This window comes from Lissotriton vulgaris, chromosome 11 (assembly GCF_964263255.1).
Source record: "Lissotriton vulgaris chromosome 11, aLisVul1.2, whole genome shotgun sequence".
NCBI classification, from domain to species: domain Eukaryota; kingdom Metazoa; phylum Chordata; class Amphibia; order Caudata; family Salamandridae; genus Lissotriton; species Lissotriton vulgaris.
The window spans coordinates 512458432-512482126 of NC_141699.1; the positions used below are offsets into that span (position 1 = coordinate 512458432).

General features: G+C 47.6%; 1 protein-coding gene across 3 annotated transcripts in view; it reads right to left on the bottom strand.

Moving 5' to 3' along the window:
- The window catches only part of FIGLA (folliculogenesis specific bHLH transcription factor), a 439043-nt gene that overhangs the window by 239535 nt on the left and 175813 nt on the right, over positions 1-23695 (bottom strand). The gene's annotated exons all lie outside the window — the stretch shown is intronic.

A 23695-nucleotide genomic window follows, 5' to 3' on the forward strand; every position in this document is an offset into this window, starting at 1 on the left:
TGGTTTTTCAGATTTGCGACAGGCCCTGCGCAGGGTTGGCTGATGGAGTGTTCTGACGCTGGAGACCCCCCTGTGGCAAAATGGTAGATTGCCTCAACTGGCGGCCCTGGTGGGCTTCCGGGGATGGGATGCGATATGCATCTCAACATTGGGTGATGTCTTGTCGGGGGGGGCGCTCAAGTCCTTTGCCATGTTGCGGGAGGAGTTCGAAATGCCACACACACTTCTACAGATACCTCCAATTCCGCCATGCTCTAGCCCCGTAGCTTCAGGGAGTGGACGACATCCCAGAATTCAGCCCTATTGAGGCCAAGGTCTTTATGGGAGAACTGCCAGATAAAAAGATATCCCGTATATACCAAACCCTTGTGCGACACAGCGCCTCGGACCTTGCCCATCTTAGGACCCAGTGGGAGCAGGATGTTGGGGAGCTAGATGAGGAAGATTGGGTAGAGGCGTTAGAGGGACCTAGGGGAGCAGCCATCTCCACGCGCTTGCGACTGATACAATTCAGGTACCTCCATCGCACTTACTACACTAGACAGCGCTTGTGGAGGGCGGGTTTGATAGCTTCCCCTGATTGTATTAGGTGCCACACAGAGGTGGGGACGCTACTGCACACGGTGTGGGACTGCAGGGTACTTCAGAGATTCTGGATTGAGTGTTTCGAAGTTTGAAGGAGGTTCTGGCCTGGGAGCTACAGAAAGACCCCAAATTGGGTCTCCTCCATGTGCTGGCGGGTGTGGGGGGCAATCGCTATAAGCGCCACTTGCTATTGTTGGGTTTGACCCTGGCCAAAAGGGACATTGCGAGATCTTGGAAGGCGCCCCGTGCCCCTTCCTTCATAGCTTGGCAGAATGGAATGGACTTTTGTATGGGCCTGGAACAGCCTGTGTATGTTGCAAGGGGGTGCCCACTCAAGCACTACAAAATATGGAAGCGGTGGGCGGACTATAGGGGCCTGGACCTGGACCCACCTCCAGATGAGGACGCAGCACAACTACTCTAATGGCCTGATGGCCTATGGTATGGCAGATATTGCCTTGCGCCTAGCACGGCATGGACGATGTGAGCAGCAGCACGGGCGGGAGGGAGGGGGGAGTTGGGGGTAGGGGGGGTTGTACAGTATTGCATTTCTTTGGATATTAATACGACTGTCTATTGCATTTGTAACTGTCTGCATGTCAAAGCCTGCGATAATTTGTCCTGGAGACTACCTCTGGATATTGGCAGGATTCCTTGATGTACTCCTATCATGCAACCAATAAAATCTGTTTAAAAAAAAATCCATAATTTGAATTCAATACAACGTACAATCACAACGACCGTCGATAACTGACAAAAAAAGTAAAGAATTTACCACCCATTCAGCTAAGCGCAGGGAAATCAAAATCTGCTCCTGGAACATCAACGGCTTAGCCAGTAAAATTAATGATCCCGAATTTCTTCATTACCGGAGTGGATTTGACCTTCTATTGCTCCAAGAAACCTGGGAAGAAAAAGCATTCAAGCTCCAAGGGTTCACGTCGTGCTGCATTCCGGCAAATAAAAACGCCACCTTTGGACGAAGATCAGGAGGCCTAACGTTCTTCGCCTCAATACCAATAGGTGAAATTGAAACAATGGATTTTCATATACCTCCCCCAAGCGCCATACAGGTGGTAAAGATCTTACTCCGGTTAAAAAAGCAGATCCAGGGAGTAATTATAATCAACACGTACATCCACCCCAAGCAAAAACAAAAAGCGGCGGTAGAACTGGCAAAAGTGCTGGAGAAAATAATGGAAGCAAGGGAGTCCGACTCATTCATCTTGGCCGGTGACTTTAATATGCAGCTCATTAACAAAGATCAAGACATCGACCTTATCCAAGATTTGAATGCAGCATGGGGCGTACCAACACAAGGCCCAACAAAAAATAAGAAACCAACGAAGCACTCACAAAACTTACTTCGACATCTGGAGCAACTTAACTTAAGGACGATGATCCACCAGTAGCCACGTTCCATTCCAATAAACAATCCGTTCATCTCGATTACATGTTTATATCTCTAAACATGTTTTCTGGGTAACAACTTTCAGAAAAGGGACGAGCGACTTCAGTGACCATCTGCCTTTAGAGGCCGAAATAAGATCTAACTCCCAACTGGAAACAGAGCCATTCATAGGCCCGACACAGAAGTCAGTTCAAACTTAAAGCGGTTACGGTGTAATGCCGTAAATATTGACTCCATACTGCCAGTTCCTCAACCAAGGTGTTGGATGTTTGGCAAAACTTCATTCAAGCCATTAGAGAGAAAATGGTAAAAATGATGCCTAATAACTGACGTCAAGGGAAGGGAAATTCAAATGAAAAACAACTAACCCCAGAAATGAAAACACAAAAACAGATTAATAAATCAAAAATTGAGACAAATGCGAAAGGATCAAACAAACCAGAGCCTACAAGGTGTTCTACGGGAAGCAAAAAAACAGCTAAAACGGTTGAAATGGGAGAAACAGAAGCTAAGAAATGAAGACATGTGGGTAAAACTTCTTTATGAAGGGAAACCGAAAAACAGCTCTAAGCTTTGGCAAATGGTAAAAAGACTACAGAATCCTGATCACCTAGGTCAAAACTCATACATATCAGAGGAGGTATGGACAAAATACCTATCGACGCATTTCAACAACGAGGACACCACACAGGACGCCGTTACAAACAATCCCTGTACAAAAGCCATAAGGTCTAAAACAAAAGGGAAATCGAACTACTATACAGGCACACAAATCCAAGAAAAGTGTGAGCACGGAGCTACGAGCCCATCAAAACTTGATAAGTCAAAGATGGAAGAAGGCCCTGTGAAGGCTGTCGAGCTAGGGCCAAAGAAGAAAATTTTTCCAGCAGACATCAGACGGAAAATAACGAGGGGGCGACCCACTGGAGCACCGGGGCCGAATGGCATACCACCGATACTGTATAAATCAGATGCAGAGTTTTAGAGTGAATCTTTGGCACCAGTATTTAATAATATAAGACACACCCAGACTCTTCCAGAGTCTTGGCACGGGTCAGTCATCAGCCCGATTTACAAACACGGTAGTAAGAAGCATCACAACAACTATCGGCTCATCGGCATACTAGATGTGGAGGCAAAATATTTCGCTGGAATTATCCTGGAGGAATTAACATCATGGGCATCTGAAAACTCTACTATCCCAATTAACCAAACAGCTTTCTGCAAAGGCCAGGGACCACAACTAACATCATGGCACTGTCCTTGCTGATGGGAGCAGCAAAAGAGATCAAGTCATCTTTATACCTCTCGTTTATTGACTATACCGCGGCATTTGATCATGTGGACCGCAATAAACTTTGGCAGAAACTGAACAATTGGGGAATACCGAAACGCCTCCTAAGATGTGCTAATAATGCTCCATTCAAAAACCTGGATTAAAATCAAACTTGGGGCAGGTACGCACCTCTCGAAGGCCATCAGGACAACAAAAGGGTTAAAACAGGGGTGCGTACTAGCACCCTTAATATTCAACCTCTTTTTAGCCGACTTACCTGGGGCACCCGACAAATGCCCTAATCATGCACCCAAATTAGGGAAAATCCCCCTCTACAATATGCTATATTCGGATGATCTGGTGCTGTTAAGTCGGACGCCAACGGGTCTTCAGCATCTCTTGAACGTAGCTCACACTTTCTCAGTAAAGAATGCCCTTCAAATAAACTTAAACAAGTCAAAGGTCATGGCCGTGAATTATAGAAAAAAAGGATTCTCTGTTGGCACTTGAATGGAGAAAAGCTCGATCGGGTGACCACCTATAAGTACTTGGGAGTTATCCTGGACTAAAAAAACACGTCTAGGGCACAACTTGACTCCTTACGAGGTAAGGTGACAACGATCTACTTGGTATTAAAACCATTAAAGGCCAAACTTTCCGATCTCACTTTTAAACCTCTCCTTGAAATTTTGCGTGCAAAACTACAGCCTACCCTTACATATGGTAGCGAATCGCTCCATGGGAAGAATGCAGTATTACTGGACACAGTCATAGCCAGCACATATAGGGCTATTTTTAACCTCCCAAAATATGTCTCTCAAGCTCAGATCCGCCTAGAATTCGGCATCCTCAAACAAACACTAGAAAGGCGAAGTGTGTGCGCAGCCAGCTGGCACAAGATTCGCACTGCAGAGACGCTCTCCTTAAGCTCTAACGTATGGGAAGAGTTACTTCGGCATTGCAAATCTTTGCCCAGAGATTACCTATTTGAATCACTCCAAGTTCTAGTCCTGACTGACATCTGGCAAACGTCAATAGACCTTTTGTTCCTAAAAAAAGTTGCCAAAAAATCAGCATGCATTGTCTCAGCGATTGGAGACAAGCAGGATCTAGCAAATACGGTGCACGGCTGGATAACGCTGGGTAATTATGGAAAAATACAACCACAAGCATACCTCAACATCAGTATGAAAATAAAAGTCAAAGAAAAGTTTCTAAAACTACGCCTTGGCGTAATCCCTTTACTCCCACACCTTCCACCCTGGGAAAGAAACAACTCATCACAGCAGTGTCGCCTGTGCAAAACCACCAAGGAGGACATCGTTCATGTGATTTGCATCTATCCTAGACTAAAGGACCTGGAGTTATAACTTTTTACAACCATCCTTTAAATTACATGCCGTTCGGACTTGCAGGCAGGCAGTCAAACTGTGCTTTAACACCAACAACACCAAAGTGAACTGCCAGGTCGTGAGGTTCTTTGATTCAATAAGAAAAAGACTAAACAGCATTTGATGAACATTATATGGTTCCGAGGATAACCACGAACTAATCTGAATTAACTTCTTACTTTTAATCTAATCTAACTCGACACGCTCAGGTACAAATGGTTTTTTTAAATGTACCTACTGGTATTTTTATAATTTTGTAAAGGTTTTAACTAATCATGTACAAATAAACGTTACTTACGTACATTGCTGGTTTTACTTGACCTTACCTCAGCTTTTGATACCCTATCTCCTCTGAGGCTGGTTGAACGTCTCAGCGAGATGGGGATCGGGGGCTTGGCCCTGGGGCTTCTCGCTTACTTTCTCAGGAATTGGGCACAGACAGTGAAATTGAGCCAATTCTATTCAGCTTCTAACCTTCTGTCGTGTAGAGTTCCACAGGGCTCCTCCTTGAGCCCAACACTTTTTAATATTTATGTTGCCCTGCTGGCGAAGGTAGTGAGATCCTTTTGCTTGGAGGTGTTGACTTATGCTGACGACACCCAAATATTGGTATCCATCACTCACAGAATTAGGGTCTCCGCCACTAATTTTAAAAATTGTATGCAGTCAGTCTCCTCCTGGATGGTGGAAAATTTCATGAAACTGAACGGGGAGAAGACTGAGGTCTTGATATTTGGCAGCGAACTGGACATCTGGTCCAACGATTCGTGGCAGGACACACTTGGCAGCTGCCCCTGCTCCCTATCCCATGGGTAAAATCTAGGGGTCAAAGTGGACAATTCGCTTTCTTTGAGCCTGCAGATTAGTAGGACAGTGTCCACCTGTTTTGGGATAATCAGGATCCTTGAAAAAATCTCCCAGTTCCCCTCGTATGCCTCACGCAAACAGGCTTTTATTGCCTTGGTAATGTCCAAATTGGATTATTGTAATGCCCTTTATTTGGGCATTAAGGCCTGGTGTGATGTTTGCAGCTTGTGCAAAATGCTGCAGCCAGGCTGGTGATGGATCTCCTGAAATACCCCTCAGTTTCGGCTACTTTCATCACGCTGCATTGGCTTCCTCTGGACTGTAGAATTTTTTTAAAAACCCTTTACCTGACTCAGAATGCTTACTATGACCTAGGCCCTGATGGTATTAATGCAACATTCCAGCGCTATGTTCCCACTAGGCAACACATTTGCAAATACAAATGTATTAACAGTGCCGAGGTTTAAAAAGGCGAAATGGGGAGGTAGAGCTTTTTCTACTGCTGCTGCCAAGTTGTGGAACTCCCTCCCTGAAGATCTCTCTGGTCAGGTGTCACCTTCTCTATTCTGTAAGGCCTTGAAGACCTGGCTTTTTACACAGATCTTAGTCTGAGCAGGTTATCTTCTCTGTATATTGGTCCTGCTATAACACCTTGACGCCCTTTGGCAAAGTTAGCGCTCTAGCAGTCTAATATTCATTCATTCATTCATTCTTTGTAAGCGACTGTCAGCGGGGTACTTAGTGGGGCACCATAGCTTCTCGAGTCGGTAGCAGCTGCGCTTGTTGGTTTTGAGTTCTGGTGTGTACCAGCTGGCTCGTTTTGAGGTTTTGTTGGATTTTGCTGGTTTCAAGGAGGCGAATATCGGCGTATTTGGTGATCCAGGTGGAGAAGTTCTGGACGGCCTGGTCAAGGTCTGCTGACATTTCAGGTTGCGTGGTGCAGAGGGCCTGCGTCCACAGAGTCTCCGTTCACAAAATTACCCACACTGCTATCAGCCCATCTCACTGATTTATTCCACTGCCAAGATTATGGGTCGAATTTTGTTGGACCGTTTTTATCTTTGGCCCGAGGAATCTAACATACTTTTAGACCTTCAATTCGGCTTCCGTGCCGGCCTTGGCACAGTTTAGCAGTCCTTAAATCTATATCTGCTAATTGATAAATACACAGTGGTGAAGTGGGGTAAGTTGTATCTGGCTTTTATGGACTTGAGTTCTGCGTTTGACTTTGTAAACAGATCCAATTTATGGGACATCATGATTGATATGGAGGTTGATCTCTATATCGTTAACTTTCTCTGAGATCTGCACAATGATGTCACTGCCAGGGTAAGGTACGGCCCAGGTGGGGAATCCACACCATCTTTCAACCTGGCCAGGGGCGTAAGCCAGGGCTGTGAACTGGCTGCTTTTCTGTTTTCCATTTACATAAACAGCCTGGAGCATGAGGGGCGTGGCTTGGCGCACAGCAAGATGGCCGCACATTAGTGTAGCTCTGCCGGCTGCCAGCATTATCCTGCCAATTATCCTGCTCTTCGGTGGCCATCCTCTGTGCCTTGGAGACGTGAGGACACGTTGACAAACTACGCTCTCACCCGGTGCGGTTCTGGCGTTTGCAGAGCACCGAATTGGACTATACAGCATCTCCCAGAGTGAACGCCGGCACTTAAGATGGCAGCCACGTTCAACTCGGTTGTCTCCGGCTCCATGGAACGCCATCCTCCAAGAGACCTCCGAGGCTCCCAATTGTGGCTGCCGTCTTTCCTCGAAACCATGGGCCTAGTAGATAGCTGGTGGCTCTTGCATCCCACGCTCCGTCATTTCTCCTTCCACTCCGGCGCCCACGGTAGTCTTTCTAGGATAGACTATGTTTTAACATTGGCTGCACACGCGCCGGCCGTTTCCGAGGCCCGTTTTCTAGCACGGGGTATTTCTGACCACTCCCTGCTGTGGGTCTCTCTTGACCTTGACGTTACCATGTCGGATCGACCGGCGGTTGTTAACCCGTGGTATTTCCGCAATCTCAAGACTCGCAATCTCCTAGCCAAGGCCATCGACCTCTACTTTGCTGAAAACGAGGGATCGGTTGCGTCGGCGCGACTCTATGAGAGGCGTTTAAGACAGTCTTGAGGGGTGAGGCTTTCGCACTTATAGCGGAGGCCCGTAGGGCCAGAGATGCTGATTTGGTGCGCATCGAGGAGGAGATCATGGAGCTTGACTCCCAGTTGGAGGCAGAACCCGATCCCGCTCTCCTGCACGACCTCTCCCTCAAGCAGTCGGAATACCGCGACCTTGCTACAAACGCTTCCCTTGTTCTAGCTAAAGAACAGCAGGGTCGGATATACGATGTTGGCGATAAGGCTGGGAAGTTGCTGGCCTGGCTGGACAGGAAAGAAATGGCTAGCCGTGTTGTACCCGAGATAATGGGGGAAGACAGAGTTGTCGTCTCTGATCCGAGTGCCATTGCCGGGGCCTTCGCTGATTATTTCCGAGGCGTCTACACCTCTGTTTCGGACAGATCCGAGACCGATTCGACAGTGCTTCTTTCGACCGTCGACCTCCCCTGTCTTTCGGACGAGGAGCGCGACGACCTCGACAGGGACGTCTCTGTTGATGAGATCGCCCTTGCGATCCGCTCGCTGCGATCAGGCAAGGCGCCTGGTCCCAATGGTATTCCGGTTGAGCTATATAAGATTAGGCCGGATGTGGTTTCCCCACACCTGCGTAACATGTTTCTGGAGGCGCGGGACGCCGGCCTACTTCCCCTGGACCAGAGGCTGGCCACCATTGTGGTCATCCATAAGGAAGGGAAGCCGAGAGATTTGTGTTGGTCTTATCGTCCCATTTCTCTCCTTAATGCCGAGCCTAAGATTCTCGCCAAGCTACTCGCTAATCGACTGATTGGAGTTATCGGCGACTTGGTGCACCCGGACCAGTCGGGCTTTATCCCTCACCGCAACACTGCCCTTAACCTGCGTAGGCTTCACGGTGCCCTGGCTAGGGCCCACACCCTTGCAGAGCCGGCAGTCCTTGCTTTCTTGGACGCCACGATGGCCTTTGACTCTCTCGAGTGGAGTTACCTCTGGGCGGTGTTGGCGAAGCTCGGTTTTGGCCCAGTGTTTGTGGGATGGGTGAAACTCTTGTATGCCGACCCACTGGCTAACGTTGCTGTCAATGGCCGCATCTCGGCGTCCTTTGCCCTTCATAGAGGCACCAGACAGAGCTGCCCCTTGTCGCCCCTCTTGTTTGCGCTCGCTCTTGAGCCACTTGCGGCCCAGTTGCGTACGCACCCGGATCTACACGGCATAGGCTGGGCCCCTGGTTACGAGGACAGAATCTCTGTCTATGCCGATGATATTCTGCTTTACCTCACCTCCCCCTGTAAGTCACTTATTGTGGCGTGCAATGTACTTAGACTTTTTAGACGGTACTCTGGCCTTGTTATCAACTGGGCCAAGTCCTCCCTCTACGTACTGAAAGGGGACACGCCGCGCCTCCCTAGAGGCTGAAACATCCAGGTGGCCAGCCAGGGCTTTAAATACTTGGGGATTTATATCTCTGGTAATGCGAAGGCGCGATACGACCACAACTTGCTTCCCCCCCTTCTGCGCCTCCGGCGTGACGTGGAGGGCTGGCGCAAGCTTCCGCTTTCTTTACTCGGACACGCGGCATTATTTAAGATGATGTCTTTACCCAGGTTCCTGTACGCCCTACAGAACACCCAAGATCCGGTCCCCGCCCGCTACTTCCGAGAGATTGAGGGCCTTCAACGTGCCTTACTCTGGGAAGGCCGTCCCCGCGTTGCTATCACGAAGCTCACGCTTCCGTGGTACGACGGGGGTATAGCTCTACCAGATGTGCGCATATATTACTGGGCCTCCCAAATGGCGGCTATCAATCATGGTTTCTATGGTCCGGAAAATAATCCTGGCTATGCAATGGATAGGTGGCTCTTGGGTGACGGCAATTACTACAGGGCTCTGTACTCGAGGTCTCTGGACAGGCGGATGTCAGGTCCAACGAAAACTGCGGTCCATATTTGGCGGTCCATTACCAAGGCGCAGGGCTGGCAAGGCAGGCTGACTAGGTTTACCCCACTGTATGACTCGGATATTTTGGGCAGGTTATGGCACACCAAGGGTTTTGATAAATGGGACCTCATAGGCATCTCCAGGGTTGACGATATGATCTCGAGGGGTGAGATTAAGACCTTCTCGCAGCTGCGGTCTGAGTTCCAGCTGGGCAGCTCAGAATTCTTCCGGTATGCCCAGTTGCGACACGCACTGCTTTCTGCCAGACCGGCTGAGGGGGCAATCCCAGAAAGCTCCCCGTTGGAAGACAGGGTACTGGATGGCCATATGCCTGACAGTGCCATCTCACTGTCGTATAAAAAACTCATTAATGCTCGGACTGACCTCCTCCTGGGTGTACGTGAACAGTGGATGCGAGATGGACTGGAGATCGATGATGAGGATTGGCAGAGTGCAGTCTCCTTCCCTAAGGAGGTCGCCATTTCCTCTTGTCTCCGACTGGTGCAGCTCAAAATCCTGCACAGGGTGTATGTGACCGGCCCCCGGCTTGTGCATATGGGCTATTCGACCGATGGGCTTTGTCGCTGCGGTTGCGGCGCATCGGCTACTTTTATGCACATTCTTTGGGAATGCCCCGACATAGCCTCCTACTGGAGACGTGTGCACCGAATTATGGATGAGGTGACTGGGGTGGTAACGACTGCGGAGGCTAGGCGGTGTCTCCTCAACATTTGGGAACCGTCCGATCATAACGTGGCACAAACGCAGTGGGTGACCCTTGGTAACATGGTGGCCAAACGCGACATCGCGCAGAAGTTGGGGGCCTCGACGGCTCCCCTGGTGGTGCAATGGAAAGCCAACATGGATTGGTGTATGTTCAGGGAAAAGACGGTCTACGTTGCCAGGGGTAAGCCCAAAAAGTGGTTGAAGGTGTGGGGAGCCTGGAATGCTTACAGGGGAGATATTTGCTTGTCCCCGGAACCTGTTTCTTTGGAAGAACATCTGTCACCATAACCTGTGACGCCAACTGTGAAACGCTGTTATACTGAATCCTGTTTCCTCTTCTTTCCCCCCCTTCTATCCTGATCCATTCCCCTGAATCCCGTGTTTGTGTGCCCGCTGCTCCCCCTGCCCCACTGCCAACACCTCGATGGGCTCTTCTACTCCATTGCCACTCCCATTGCGCCATCTGGCGCTCTCTTCTCTTTCTTGTTCTATGTTCCTTTCATGACATAAAATAAAAACAACCTTCATTGTACTGTGACAATCGTCGTTGCACTATTGCTCTCCTGTTTCACTATGCTGCCTTGCCTCCGGGATGTTAGGCTGAATAGCTGTGTGCACTTTTCAAAATAAAGGTTTTAAAAATTAAAAAAAAAAACAAAAAAAAATGGCAGCCACGCAGCGGTAGACGAGATCGCAACGCCGCCACTAATAATCTTTGAGGTACTGTGGGACCAGTGAGCGACACAACGGGAGCCATGGACAAAGACAGTTGTAGCGGGTGAGCAGCGCGCAGCTGATATGGCCTGGGTGGGAGCGGACGGCCCATGGAGAGACGGCCGTGAATCTGACCTGTTCTGGGGCTGAATGCGCTACGCAAGCACCTGGCTTTCTTTGGCTGATCAGGCCTCGTCACGTGTTGCGATTAGGAGCTACTGGCAGCGCGCCACAGAGGGTGTCCCCGCAGTTTCATGCAAGCTCATTGATACTCACTACAGCACATTGCAGCACATTGCGGAGAGAAGAGTTTGGGGGGCCGCAGCTGGCTGCCGGACATACAATATCTGGGCTATGGAGAGGACGATCTTGTTTATTCTCGACGCTGGGGCTTCGGGTAACCGGGATTCACATACGGCCTGGCGGCACTCCACAAGCTGTGAGTTGGCAATATGGGCAAGCCAGATAAGAAGCAGCCCATGATTAATTTCGAACTGCACAGGGGATGCAAGCCGTCGCAAAGCACAGCATCTGACTCGAAGCTGGATTTCGCTGAGCAGACTCCTACGGCCTTAGAGATGACCCTTGCTGCAATTTAAAATAGTCTGCAGTCCATCGAGGCGCTGAAAGGCGCATGGACCACATATCCTCTAAACTCGACATGCAGATGTTAAGACTGGGGGACGCGGAGCAAAGAATATCTGATGCCGAAGATGGCTTACAACAAGTAGCTACAAAAATGACAGATATTGAGAAGATACTGGCGCTCATCCGAGATAAAAATGAGGATATCAAAGCGCACTCAGGGCACAATAATGTACGCATTTTGGGTCTGCCGGAGTTAATGAATGTGGGGCGCTTAGAGGACTACGTTGAGTCCATGTTTTGTGATGTCTGCGGTGCTGATAATTTGTCCAATATGTTGGCTGTAGAGCTTGCCCACAGATTCTTAGCGGCGCCCCCCCCCCCCACCCCAGGGCCCCTCATAGGCCCATCATCGCAAGACTATTAAACTCCAGAGACCGGGACACTGTGCTGCGCATTGCTCGCCAGAAAGGTGCCATCAACTATCAAAGGAATGAACTCTCGTTTTAACCTGACTTCACGTCTTCTGTTCAGGCAGCGAAAAAGGAATTTCAAGGCATCAAGAAACTACTCATGAAGGAACAAGTCCCCTATGCGATGCTCTACCCCGTACGTCTTCGAATAGGCACGAATGACAAGGCAAAGATTTTTGTTTTGTCCCAAACTGGCGATAGACTTTGCCAAGACTCTCAGGCTCAAAAAACAAACTTCAGACACCACATCAGATATAGATGAGTAGCACCACATTTTCTATCTGTTTTTTTTTGTTTGTCTTCTTTGAGCCCATGCAGTAGTTGTAACTGTCCTATAGGGTTACACTTTAAAATTTCCATCTTATTGTGGCCTGGGAGACTGCAATAATAAGTTCTGGAATACGTTTGTTCGTCTAGAGCCGGTCACCTATACAATGATGTTCGATCTACTGCGGTAGGTATGCGTGGTTGCTCCGTTCTCTGCAGTGCTCGCTACATAATGTTCAGCTATGTGTTTATTACCCGTCAGGGGCTGGACTATAGGCAGATCTAGTTTGGTTTACCGGTATGATTACTATAGCACGAGTGTGCTTTTCTATTTTTGTTGCTTATGTCTTCCACAATCCGTTGTTGCACCTTCTTTTATGCCCCGCGGATAGGTCACAGATGGAGACTCTCATTTTACGTGGCAGCCCTTCCCTACTATATCTGGGAGTGAAAGACTAAGCTACGTCCCCCTATGTACCCCACTGCACGTCCGCTGCTCTCTGTTGGGTTGCTGTTAAGTTGGTTGTAATGTGGGGTCATGGCTTTAGCAAATTGGGGATGCCAAGCTGGGTGGGGGGAGTTGTTTTATTGTTACTATAACCACAATGTATGCGATTGGCTGGATGACTTGCGGTGCGGGTCTACACATGGAATTATTGGAATGTAAACATCTCATATGCAAAGTACACCTGGTCTTTTCACAGTGGCTGATGTGGGAGAGGTGTAATTGCTTAACTTGGAACATTCGTGGGCTAAACACCCCCAGAAAAATACGCCAAGTATTTGCTTACTTGGTGAGGCACAATGTGCAGATTGCTCTTTTCCAAGAGTCCCATTTGAGTAAACATACGGAAGTTAATATTGCATGCAACTGGGCAGGTTTCAGGTTGGCTTCGTCTTTTTCCACCTATGCTCAGGGGGTCCCAATATTGATCAAAAAAGGCACAACCTTCCTCCCTATTCACTCACATACAGGGCAGATGGGCCATTGTGCAGGGCAAATTGGGTATGACATATACAGTTCAGTGGTGGATGACCCTGAGCCTGAGGTGATTTTAACCCTCATCTTAACCCACCCATGGATAAATCTAATCCGCAAGGAGCGTGCACTATCAAAGTGGCTCAGAGCGTGAGGGAGGCAATATTAGAGATGAGCTTGGTGGACGTATGGCGTCTTTGCAACGCTCGAGCTAAGGTGGGCACTCATATTACTCCGGCACACAACAGTTGGTCTCACTTGGACTACTGGTTACTGAATGAGGAGGCCAACAGTTGGGCAACGCAAATTCATAATTTGCTGCGCATCCTTTCGGATCATAACTCTGTATATTTAACTATTCAAATTCCCTTTAACCCGCACCGCCCCCTCACCTGGCGCTTTCGTGCGGAGGCCCTGCTTGACCCTATATATGAGGACACCATTAGACAAGTGATCAAGCAGTACTTCAAATTGAATGTGAGCTCGGTGGAAAGCTCTTCCTTGCTCTGGGAGGCCTGTAACCCCTTGTGTGCTCATGACGAGACGAGGCCGTCATGACTCACAGTTGAGCTGTGCTCATGTCGGCCTGGTCTCGTCATAACACAACCGCTCAGCCCAAGCACGATTAATTCCCCGCCTGTGTGGGAGAATCAATCAGTGGGTGAGGTCGTGATGAGACCAGGCCGTCATGAGCACAGCCCCACCGTGACTCATGACGGCCTGGTCTTGTCAGGAGCACCGCGGCGCCGCGCTAACGCCCCCGCACCACGGGGGCATTAGCCCCGCAGGGAAGGGGTTACGGTTACGATACGTGGGGTAGGTATCAGCACAACTTCGGGTATCCTCAAAGACATTAGAGGACAACTCTCCAAGACTGAGAAGGGATTGAGTGCACTGGAGACTCAGTACTCTGCTGCGCCCTCTGCTTCCCCTCTCGCTCGTATTCAAGAGCTCATTGTGGAATACAACACACTGGCTGACTCGGAGGCAAAATATGTTACACGCCGTCATGTGGCCAGGGCATACGGAGAGGGGGGACGCCCAGTTAGGAATCTGGCCTCTATATTGACATTCAGGGCGAACCATCATCATATATTACTAAGATAGTGGACAAACACGTGACTGAGGATTATACGCCTCAAGCAATAGTGGACCAGTTTCACACCTACTACAGGGAGATGTACACCACGCGCGGGGGAGGTGAGGATGTCGCCCTCAATGAGTACTTGTCTGACATTGCCTGCACATGGCTCAGACGACCAACGTGCATATTTTTGCCGCCCCATTGATGAGACCGACGGTAAAGAGGCAATTCTCTCCCTCTTTAATAAGGCGCCGGGGCCAGATGGCTTAACTGCAGAATTCTACAAACACTATGTGGATCTCTAGACTCCCTACTTATTAGAAATATATGCGGAGGCTCACGAATCAGGTGTCTTGCCGCCCTCCCTCAGACAGGCACTCATTATCACTCTCCTTAAAAAGGATACACCTCATACCGCCCACTGTCCTTGATTAACTTGGGCGCGAAAAGCTTGGCCACCAAAATTCAACCTCTTATGTCCCAGTTGGTTCTACCAGACGAATCAGGGTTTATACCGGAGAGGTCCACCTCCCACAACCTCAGGACCATCTTCGCTATGTTTCAGGTTTTAAAGCCGGATCTCCCTGCTGCAGCAGTCATGCTCGACACTGCTCGAGCATTAGACTCCATAGAATGGAGCTACATGTTTCACGTTTTAAAACGCATGGGGTTTCCTGTGGTGTTGCTTAGATGGCTGCAAATACTGTATACCAACACGTCGGCAAGAGTTTGTGTGGGAGGTCTCGCATCGGATCCTTTTAGCATCGAGCAAGGCACCAGGCAAGGGTGCCCCCTATCTCCCCTATTTGCCATTATGCTGGAACCGTTGGCGTGTATATTACGTCAGCGACACCGGAGCGCCGCACTTATCAGAGACCTGTTGGCATCTCACTGTATGCGGACGATATGGTCCTTTTTGTTCGCGAGCCGCAGGAATACCTCTCCCCACTTCTCCGTGAGTATATTAGATTTGAGCTCTATTCTGGACTCACAATTAACTGGGGGAAATCTGTGATGATCCCCTTGACAGAGTGCACAGACCCCCCCCCCCCCCCCCCCCCCCCCCTCTGTGGAATACCCGCTCATAGGGACGGCAGATCCTGTAAAGTATCTTGGTGTGTGGGTTCACCGGGACCCTGAGACTGTGTTCATGGAAAATTATGGCCACGCATATGATGCACTGGGGAGTCAGGTGGTAAAATGGGTGCATCTACCGCTATTCCACGGAAGATCGCATAGCAATCGTTAAGATGATTATTCTCCCTCGTTTTCTATAACTGCTCTGTAATATTCCTATCAGCCTCACCAAACAATTCTTCGCTACAATAAAAACGCAACTTCTGAAACTCATCCGGGGCGGCAAGACCACTAGAATAAGCTGGGATACGAACACTTTCTTACTCATAGGGCAGGGTCAGGGCGCCCGATTTCTATATAGATTATATATGTGGTCAGGCGCAATACGCCTTCTACTGGTTCAGACCACATGGCTATACACAACACCTTGCAGTGGAAGAGGGGAATGCCTATCCGACACCATTAGCCAGTCTGCTCACATATAGCCACAGAGGTGCACCTAAATCAGAAATAAATACTATTGACACTACCATTGTGGCATGGCAGTCTATAGGCAAACTTGCTCATAAACTCCCACTATAATCCCCTGCCGTGCCCCTCTCTGGTCATGCAGCTTTTTCTGTAACGCAACAGGCCAGTCCCATGCGATCTCTACAAGAAGTTGGTATTACACATATGCGCAAACCTTTACCACGAGGGTCAATACATTACTCGTGGGGATCTCTCATTCATCTCCAACTCCACACCACTTTTACAATATACCTGTTAACGTTTAAGACGGGTTGTTAAGGTTCATTACCTGAATTTCCTCTCTGAACCACCCTCGCACCAATCATTGCAACTACTGTCTGTTGTTGGCCCCTTCCAAGAAAAAGCTCATTACGAAATTATACAGATCCGTCCAGGACTAAGTGGCAAGAGTGGCGGACAGGAGTTTTGAGCTATGGAACACTATACTCGAACCTCAAATCACACTGAGGGATTAGGAACATATTTGCACACTGACAGGCAGGCTAACAGCCAATGGTAATCTTTGTATCATTTTAAATGTATCAATCAAACATACCATACCCCTGTCAAATTATATAAAATGGGGCACAGAGACTCAGATCTCTGAAACGATGCGGGCAAGAGGCGGATGATTTTCTCCATCTTGCCTGGAGCTGTGGGGCGGTCTTAAAATACTGGGAGGACGTTCTGAAGCGGCTACACACCACGACAGGCACCCTCTTGGAATGCACACCTCTCCTATGCCTGCTCGGGCATGCACCACAGTTAAAAGGCGTAGTGGGTAGATTTATAAGTGTGGCCCTCCTGATGGCTAAGCGGCGAATAATGTTCACTTGGGAGAGCAAACTTCGTCCTCAGGTTGAGGAATGGGTTAAGGATCTAGTTCACGGTCGTGAAAATCTTGAACTATTTGCGGAGGAATTGCCGGCAACATCCTAGCCCAAAGACATTTGGGAGCTGCTGCAACGATACTGGTTAACAAAGGCTCAAATGGAAAGTGCTGCATCTGACTAACCATCTGTTATCTTCATACATTGCATTAAGTGTGCTCTTACAAGACTGTGTTGTGACCAGGGTAATGTATTCTCGATCAGTTTTCCGATATTTGAAGATACACGAGTCATGTTTGTTGTTTACATCTCACATGGCTCTGCCCTGTGTGGCAGGCAATTTCTTGGTTATCATGAAAAAAATTCAATTAAGAGATTAAAAAAAAAAAAAAAAAACAGCCTGGAGCATAAACTGGTTAATTTCAGGGTTGATTGTCCTCGTGTAGGTGCTCAGAGCATTCCCCCTCTATAATTAACGCTGATAATACAGTCCTAATTGCTAGGACTGGAAACTTTCTATAACGTCTGCTTGACAGTTTTTGTGAGTTTGTGGTCAGTCTAGATTTCATGGTCAACCAAAACAAAACCCACATAATGATTTTGGGATGAAGGAAGAACAATAATGTTTCCTTTGCAGTGAACAACAAGAAGGTTGGCTCTGTTCCCACATTTACCTACCTTGGCATCCCCTTCGACACTACTCTTATGGGGACCTCTGAAGACTAGTAGAGCTGCCACCTTCTCCAAAAGGCCGTCCTTAATTGTGCCCACAAACTTGGTCAGAAATCAATAAAGGAACTCGACAGTACACAAAGCCAAATGATGTCCTAAAGCGTTGTATGGGGCATTGAAGATCAGGGGGAACTAAAGCAAAAAAACAAGAATAGTTTCAGATTGCTAGCTATCCCCCAAAGCACTAGTTCCTCTGTTTGCCACACTGAGGTAGGGATTGGTTATATCAACGACCTTATTAAAATTCAACCTCTCCTTTTGTGGCTTAGAATCTGGGCCAAAAGCCAGACATTCTTCAATAGGGCTGTGCTTGCAGACTGTTTTAACACTCAACCACTGTTTGAGTATTTCTTGGTTAAAATATATACAGAATTTAAACTGCAGCATGGGACGGGAGGACTATTTTACCTCTCCTAGCACTGCTTCAGCCACCTCCATTAGGACTTTGAAATATACGTTTCTAGAGGGATGCATGGAGGATGGAATACGCTGTGCTGTAGACAAACGGTCCAGACCTATATGGGGATTTGTCCGGTTGACAGCCCTGCGCCTCACTTGGTATGGGTGGGAGACCTACACCACAAATTCTTATTGATAAGGCTTAGTCTTTGCACGGTGCACTTTCTTGCTGCTTTTCCGTTACAAGACACTTATTTTTCACAACTTTCTTTAGGTCTATGTGAGGACCTATACCCACAGACCACCTTACATTTTTTTTAAAATTGTATTTGTTGTTAAGGAAACACTATTTGTACCCATCTTTAGGGCGGGCAACAATGGTTACAGTAGAGACACTTATTTATCTGCAAACCTTAGCCACGATCAAGATCTGCTTCTCCGTTGCCACTCATATTGATTGTGCTATTAAGAAGAGGGCTACATTTCTTATATGATGTTTTATGAATTTTATGTGGTTTTTATGGATTTTATTTTATTCTTATGATAGATCGTCTTGCTCTTGATTGTAGTATTGACTGTCCTCAATATGTTTGACTTTCTGCTTAAGATAACCCAGGGGGATATAGCGGATCCCTAATGAGTTTTTCTTCGAAGACTCCTTTCGTGGTTTTTGTTCCTTTGGTTTTATCTGAACTTTGTGATATTCCATTTGATGACTGTTGCTGTATGATGATTGATTGATTGATGTATTTAGTGCTATGAAGTTGGATGAGTATTTTAATGTTTTAAATATATATATTGCTCTGCACTGTGCACTTTTATGGTTCAATTAAGCCGAAATGAAGTTGTTATGATGATAATAAGTCTATGATAGTTTACTATTGGCTCTAGAGTCACAAAGTACTGGCATTCTCTCACGGCCTAGTGATGGTGAAGAATAAGGAACAAAGGGGCCCAACTGCTCAAGAGGAACAATTAGGATGGAAAGGAACTATGTTGAGAAAGAAAATGTGCATACCATTTGCCCCAATCATCATTACTACCCTCCTAGAGGCGGTTGAACTGTTGGCTCCCTTGAAGTTACACAAACAGTACCCCACATCTAAACAAGAGGTGTGGTATACTGAAGAGCTTAGAGTGGAGACGCAGGGGTGCAGAAAGCTCGAAAAAACCTAGAGAAAATCCCACACGGAAGAAAGCAAGAAAGTGTACTCAGATGCCTTGGCTACCGATCACAAAAACATTAGGTTGGCCAGGAGGAATTGTCTCACTTTACAGCTGGCCGAAGCAGGCAACTCCTCCAGAGAACTTTATAAGATCTTACAGTCCTTTGTGAAACCTGTGGCCTGTGAGAGTCCTGATGATTTTTCACAATCCTTGTGCGACTATATCTCTCTGTTTTTCGAGAATAAAATAGAGTTCATCTATGGAAAAATCACAAAGGCTGCGAAATTCATGAGCAACGTCCCTAGCACTCCCCCACTGTTACCAACGCATAAAAGTAGTTCACTTACTGTGTTTACGGAGGTTAGCCAATCTGATGTCACCTCTTTGATTAGTAAAATTAAAACAGGATCCCCTACGGATTTTCTGCCTGCGAAAATGGTTGCCTCTTTAGGTAATCTGCTTTTGCCTGGAATTCGAACCGTAATTAATCTCTCCCTTAAGGAAGGACAAGCGCCTCGAGAATGGAAGAAAGCGGTAGTAACCCCTATTCGGAAGAACGCAGCCCTGCCATGGTCAGACCTTTCCAACCTCCGTCCTATCTCCCTTCTGCCATATTTAAGCAAGATGACCAAGAAGCATGTGAACACCCACCTGTCCAATTTTATCGCGGCAGCAGGAGGCCTTGAACACTCTCAATCTGGGTTTAGACCTAACTACAGCACTGAATCAGCCCTCCTCTCCGTGACCGATAACATCAGGATGGCACAGGATAGAGGGGCCTCTATGATTCTGGTGCTGTTAGATCTGTCCGCTGCCTTTGACACGGGGTCACATGATATTCTTCTCGGTCGTCTGCAGAAGGTGGGGATAGGCGGTTTGGCTCTGTCCTGGCTTGAGAGTTTTCTCTCGGGCCGCTCACAAAGTGTCCGGTTGGGCTCCCATCATTCCATCTCTAGGGAGCTCACCAAGGGGGTCCCACAAGGCTCAAGCCTAAGCCCTACACTTTTTAATGTGTATGTGGCCCCCCTGGCTGCCATTGTGAGAGAATATGGGTTCACTCCAGTATTGTACGCTGACAATACTCCACTTTTGTTCCCATTCCAGACCCTCACACCGGCAATCAAACATTCATTTGCCGCAGGTATGAGAGCAGTGTCCGACTGGATGGCGTCCAATTGCCTACAATGTAATGTGGGCAAAACGGAGGTCATGCTCTTTGGGGAGACCCCCTCCTGTGGTCACCTGAATTGTGGCCCCCGGACTTAGGACAAGATCCCTGCCCTAAACAGGTAGTGAAGAACCTAGGGGTACGACTTGACCAGGCGTTGCTACTAAAGGAGCACGCAAATCAGGTAACTGGGTCCTGCTTTCGGGTTATCAGACTCCTGAGGCACGTGTTCCCGTTTCTGGCCGACACCTACAGAAAAACGCTGGTTCAGACGTTTGTGGTCAGTAGGCTAGACTATTGCAACAGCCTTTTTATATCTGCCAATGAAGAGCAACTTAGCAGACTGCAGGTAGCTCAGAATACGGCGGCCAGACTGGTTCTCAATGCTCCAGCTAGGTCTTCTTCACGCCCCCTCCTGGACAAACTTCACTGGCAGCCCATTCGTCAGCGGGTCAAGTTTAAAATCTGCTGCGTAATACATAAAAGTCTCTTTGGCTCAGGTCCCAAATACTTGGCAGAAAAATGTAACCTTTATAAGCCTGGCCGTCTCCTGCGCTCTAGTAACCAACTGTTGCTCCAGATTCCACATGTCAAGAGGGCAAGACAGGGTGGTCGTGCACGGTCATAAGGGCCCCACCCTTTGGAATACGATCAATCAATCAATCAATCAATCAAGGCATTTATAGAGCGCGCTACTTACCCAGGGGGTCTCAAGGCGCTTGGGGGAGGGGGTGGGGTGCCGCTACTGCTCGAACAGCCAGGTCTTGAGCTTCTTCCTGAAGGAGAGGTGGTCTTGGGTCAGGCGGAGGTCGGTAGGGAGGGTGTTCCAGGTCTTGGCGGCCAGGTAGGAGAAGGACCTTCCTCCTGTTGTCGCTCTTCGGATGCGGGGGACGGCGGCGAGGGCGTGGTTGGTCGATCGGAGGTGGCGTTTGGGAGCGTAGATGCGGTCTCTTACCTTGAGGCAAAACACCAACCTCCAGGCCTTCAGGAAATCTCTAAAGACATACCTGTTCTTGACATCCTAAAATTTACGCATCTTATGATTATGGTTTAGGCACCTTAGAAGAACACAAGCGCAGAGATAACCCTCAGGGGGTCGAGTCCTGCGCTATACAAGTATATAAATAAATAAAACTGCCATTGTCATCGACTTGTATGATCTATACTTACCAAATGTATTGGGTTCAAATAATACCACACTTGCTGAAGATTTGTATGACCACCAATCCAACAAGCAGCATGGAAACATTACCATACAAATGATGAACGCCTAACACAAGGAATTAAAGGTCTCAAATTGTCAGATTTGCCTAAAACTTCCTTCTGTAACAGCAAGGGATGCCTTTAATGCCTTTGAGTTTGATGCTTAATGATTCTTGTTATACTCTATTTAAAGCAGTGATTATCTGGTTTTCTGGCTCGAGGGGCACTGACGTCAGATGCAAATACAGAGATGAAATAGTAGTATCATTCGGTTGTTCCGTCGGAGGGGAAGGTTTATCCTACAGAGACGCCTCCAATGATAGTGTCATGAGTGAAAGATATAAACACTTCGTCCTAGGAATGAATAGCTTGATTCCAAACACCTCTGCCTCATAAAAATCTCCCGGCTTTATGTGTAACAATAGGACATGGATCACGAAACAAATGGATCGCAAGAGATGGGACAGAGTAACTGCACCCATGTATTTAGTCAGGCCAATGCCACCTGGCCCGGCAGAGGAGGGCATTTATTTTGTCTAAAGACAAAAAAGGCATACACTTGGATGCCAAGGTTCGGGGAGGGCCCTATTTTCTGAGACTTGTGCTTCCCTGTATTAGACACCAAGCTTAGGAGCAGGTCAGAAAGTATCTGCAAACAACCAGTATAGCTAGAGGAATAAGAGAGGTGAAGCAGACTGATACATCTGCTCAGGAGTTCGTCAATTTGGCACTAGGAATACCATTTCTTCACTATTTTGAGTTTGGGTTTGGACTATATTAAAAGTAATATTAGTTCTAGTAATTGCAGTATTAGTTGTTTATGTGCAAATATGCTTCCTGCTCGCTGTCAGGCATGTACCAAATTGTGCATTCCCCCACCAAGTAATGTTCACGTTTCAAGTGTCAGGATACAGAAGGAAGAAGTGGCCACGCTAATGCAAATAAATATTGAATAGCAGTTATAACATGCTGAACAGGTGTTCAAAGGGAGGTTTGTGGGAGCAAAAATATGATTTTAAGCAACTGTTCTCTGTGTTGTGTCTTCGCCGTGATTTCATAAACCATACAGTTGTGCAAACCCTGGCTTCTGCACATAGGCGAGAGGAGGGTAAACAGATGTTGAAACCCCACCTGTCCTCACACTGTATTCATGCTTAGCTTAGATTCCTGTTTGTATTTGTATAAAGCGGATGTCATTAATCCCATAATGTGCTAAAGGTATTTGCAACCTGAAAAATACAAATTCTAAACTATATACATCTGAAGGAGGAAGAGGAGCAAGGGGCAGAGCGAAGAAGGATGAGGAACAGATGGTTGACAAGGATAAGGAGGAGTAAAGGAAGCAAGGAGCAAGATGGTGGGAAGGTGGTGGCTGTATAAGAACAGGGAGGATGAAGACTTGGGGCAAGAAGAGAAAAATAGAATTCCATGGTAGCAGAGGGAAGAAGAGAGAAGAGCAGGTGAGGAATAGGAGGAGAGCAAAAAAGGATAGGAAGAAAATGCAACAGAGGGCACAGCCAGCCAGGTCTTACATTCCACCAGGTATTTCCCAGTTGGCCAGGGGACTTGAAGGCCAGTTCTGAAAGCCCAGAGCTACTCCTTCTGCCTCAATCACTTTTCCCAGCTCCCAAGATTACTTGCAGAAGGCAAAGGGAGGCTTAAAGGGAGAGAGAAAATGGGAAGAGAGGGCAAAGGTAGAGAGAAAGTGATCAGAGGGAGAACAGAGTGTGGAGCGAAAGAGTGAGTGAGTATGGATAGAAGGAAAGATTACATAAAGAGATTAAGGGAGCAGACTGGTTTGAGCACTGTTGCAAGGGCTGCTTTGGGTCAGCCAGTCCGGGCCTGGCAGAGGGGAGGAGAAAATGGAGATGGCTAGTCAACATCTCCTCACCATGTGTCAAGTACAGCATTCTACTGTCCTCTCTCCCAACATCTACTGTGAAGTCCTCTCTTGTTTTATAACATAAGAAAACAGAAGATCTAAGGATCCCTTCACTCCAGAGTAATGTCAACTGAACAGAATGGACTCTGAACAGAAGGGGTGTTTAACATAGTTCTAGGACGGCCAGATCAAAGGTAGACTTTCAGGATATTGATGCGATATATTTACATATAATTAATCTAAATGGGAGTTATTTGCATGGTCCGTTGCAAGCCTGAAAAACTAGGTGCATCTTGTAAACCCTTGGGACAAACCTGCATAACGAATAATCGATTTCGAACCCCCAACTCACTACTGGCCATTGACAAAAACCATTGTGAGACATACCTTGAGATCAT